This window comes from Hyalella azteca, unplaced genomic scaffold (genome assembly GCF_000764305.2).
Source record: "Hyalella azteca isolate HAZT.00-mixed unplaced genomic scaffold, Hazt_2.0.2 contig5403, whole genome shotgun sequence".
NCBI classification, from domain to species: Eukaryota; Metazoa; Arthropoda; class Malacostraca; order Amphipoda; family Hyalellidae; genus Hyalella; species Hyalella azteca.
In genome coordinates this window covers 34,048-37,887 of record NW_025935595.1, presented here as the reverse complement: position 1 = coordinate 37,887, position 3,840 = coordinate 34,048, and positions in this window count along the sequence as shown.

Below are 3,840 nucleotides of genomic sequence, written 5' to 3'. Positions count from 1 at the left end.
CTGACTTGACTGAGGGAACTGACTTGACTGAGGGAACTGACTTGACTGAGGGAACTGCCTCGACTGAGGAACTGACTCGACTGAGGGATCTTACTTGACTGAGGAAACTGACTTGACTGAGGGAACAGACTTGACTGAGTAAATGCTGGTGCGTAAATGATGGATGACATTTTATAATCATTCTAAACACTCTATTATTCCTAGATAAAATTTCTACATCATTCTACACGTCACCTCCCGCTTGTATGTCATCAACAATCTCCCGGCCTCGCTGTCGCGCTAAGCATTCTTCTGTTATTAATTTTCTTACAGATTTTGTTTATGCGCCCGAGGAATGCGTAGGTTAGGTCCAGAGAACAGGCTTTACGCACACCCCTTGCTGGCCGAGAACTGGCAACGTGCGTCTGTTTGTGCAGTCTTATTTAATATGTGTTTATAATCTCTCGTGTTATCCGTTGTGTGATTTATTTAGTGCACGTATATTCTAGTTTGCTTCTGTATATATTGACCAGTATGAACAATTCTGTACATATGTTAGTGATGCCATTGATATTATCTTTTAATCATTTCAGTTTTGTTATTTCTTGCCAGGAGTTTGGACCGCGCTTCAAGTTTCAAGTATTTACTAAATACAATATAAAGAAAGATCAAGCAACGCGTCCTTATCCCGGAGTTAGGCAACTGAGAACCTGCCAGGTATCCTGTATACGCAGGATGCAGCCTGCGGGGGACGGGGGCAGCAGGTATCCTGTATACGCAGGATGCAGCCTGCGGGGGACGGGGCAGCAGGTATCCTGTATACGCAGGATGCAGCCTGCGGGGGACGGGGCAGCAGGTATCCTGTATACGAGCTTGCGCTAATATTTCCCAACAATTGGGAGAGAAACACGTGAGTGTTACCTACCGAATATTGTAAAGAATATTTGAACGAAAAATTGTCTTGGCAATTATATTATAATTCACTTTGGTGAAGCTTACACGGGAGAGACGCGCGCCTTATCAGCTTATCGCGGCCTTGAAGATAACAGCGGCCTCACTTCAGGCGCTGCTAATGCACATTCCGGTTATATTTTATTCTATTTATCTTCGCGAGAAAGACTTTGATTAAATTCATGCATGTTTTATATGAAGCAGATATCACTATGTTTTTCATGCCACAATTCGAGAGTTTGTTTTATTTTACATTAAATCAAGGCTCGTTTGTATGCCCACAGCTCGACGGCTTCGCTTGTTGACCGCGGCGGTAAAATCCTACTTCGCAGCCACTGAACTTTGCCCCAATTTTGTTCTTCTTGTAAATTCAACCCAAATAAATATTGCAATTGTTACCCGTGTGCCGCTGTCGCAATAGCCGGCTAATTGCATGCTGCTTCTTTAATTAAATAAATAATATTTTCAGTTTTCAGATCCCATCTTAATTTACCTAACATGAGGAGCCGTTTTTCATTGCTGTTCATTGCATTCTTCAATTAACATGCATTAAATACTTTAATTTCCGTACATTCTTTCCTCCTATTGCCGTATATTCCATCCTTTCCTAACTCTCCTGCAGATCCAGCCTAGAACACGCGAGTCTACCCTAGAAATGCCTCATATTTTCTGTGCAGTTTCATAGAAAATATCCGCTCCCGATTTGCAGCGTAGACTAAATAAAGTCGAGAATCGCTCGCCTGATCCTGGCAAGTCTTCCTAATGTCATCGGCCGCGGACGGGCTTGGCTGGCGAAAACCATATAAAAGTAATATAAGTAAGTAATTATAACGCAAAGTAAATTCACCCTATACAGTATTCAGCGAAATGTTTTGCAGACCAGTTCCATTGTCTGTTCAAATAATTGTCAACGTTTTCTGTTAATAACGAATGTAAGATGAATTTGCTTGGTGTTTTGTTTGATCTTAAATTCCTGGCGACCTTGCAATGTAAGCAGACTAATTCTACAACACTTTGTAGGTTACGATGGGAATCTTTCACTCAGTGAGTTAGTATAGTATAGTAGTAGTATAGTATCTTCGGCATTGAAGAATAGGCCTGGATAGGCCTGTCGCCTATTCTTGTACTTTTCTTGACTTGTCGTTTTCTTCTTCGTACCTGTACTTGTTCACAAATCTACAAGAATAGCCTTAAAATCGATTCTAGGTTTCAGTTGTTCCGTGCGATAGGGGGCATTTCAAGACTAAACATTAAATTCATCCATTTTTTATACGGCAACAGGCCATGGGCCTATTTCTTCAGTACCGACACTTCTATTCTATTCTATATGAAGCAGATATATCAACGTGGCACTTAAACAGTTAAAACAGTGACTGGCTTTGTAGGGTCATATTGTTAAAACTGTGACCCACTTTAATGGGTCATATTGCTGGAACTGTGACCCACTTTAATGGGTCATAGTGCTAAAAGTGTGACCCACTTTAATGGGTCATAGTGCTAAAACTGTGACCCACTTTAATGGGTCATAGTGCTAAAACTGTGACCCACTTTAATGAGTCATAGTGTTAAAACTGTGACCCACTTTAATGGGTCATATTGTTAAAACTGTGACCCACTTTAATGGGTCATATTGTTAAACTGTGACCCACTTTAATGGGTCATATTGTTAAAACTGTGACCCACTTTAATGGGTCATATTGTTGNGCAGTCACGCAGTTGTTGCGCTACTGTTCATTACTGCCGCAGTCACGCAGTTGTTGCGCTACTGTTCATCACTGCCGCAGTCACGCAGTTGTTGCGCTACAACAGAATTATTGAGCAGCCCAGTGCATGTCTCCGTTCTGAACGGATCTCAATGAAATTCAAAACTATTAAACTTAGAGCAATTAAAACTAAAACTAAGAGCTATGCGCCGGTTTAGTAATTTTCGATAGTTTTTAAGTTACTTCATTTTTGATTGAAACGTAACTTCCAAAAGGTTAGGTTATATTAAGATTAGGTAGATTAGATTGGGTTACGTTCGCTTAAGAAAGGTTAGGTTAAGTTAAGATAGTTTAGAATGGGTTATTTAAGATAGGTTGGGTTAGGCTAAGATAAGATATTTTATTTTATTTCAACTTAATAAAAAATTAACGCAACTTAACCAGTCATAACTTAACTCAACTTAAGCTAACCAAACTTATTCTTTTACGAATAATTACGTTTCAATAAAAAACAAAACAATTGAAAAATTTATGAAAATCACTAGACCGACGCATTTCTATTAAAAAAATTTGTTTAACTAAGAGCAGTAAACCCACTTACCTGAACTGATCTTCTTCAGCATTTGAACTGATCTTCGTTGTTCTGCATCAGCTGCAGCCAGCCACGCTTCAATTTGTGCAGCCTGCTTACCCCGTCAAAAATCTTGGCCGTGGCGCGCGCGATTATCGCCGTGGAAGGCGATTATAAGCGCAAAGCGGCAGATTGGCCGATTCTCCCAAATCTCGGCGTGTATCACCTCACCACCACTCGTATCACCACACCACCACTCGTATCACCTCACCATCACTCGTATCACCTCACCACCACTCGTATCACCTCACCACAGCTCGTAAATGAGACAACACTAAATTTTTCCTTGTTTATCCTTTAATTTACTTGCAACCAGTGCATAGTAACAACTTAGTATGCAAATATTTCATTTCAAGAGGTATACAGGAAAATTTTAAGCACGACTATTCAATAATTGTGTGACTTGTGTGTGTGTTTTTTATGTCAATAAGTTTGATAATTTTATTCTGGAGACGAGCCCGGCTGTTCGTCCAGGACCAAGAATGTAACTACAAACTGAACATATTTTGATGGAACTTTACAGACGAACTCCTGCAGGCCTGCCGCTCTCGTTTAGGCCTGTAATTTCTAACTCCA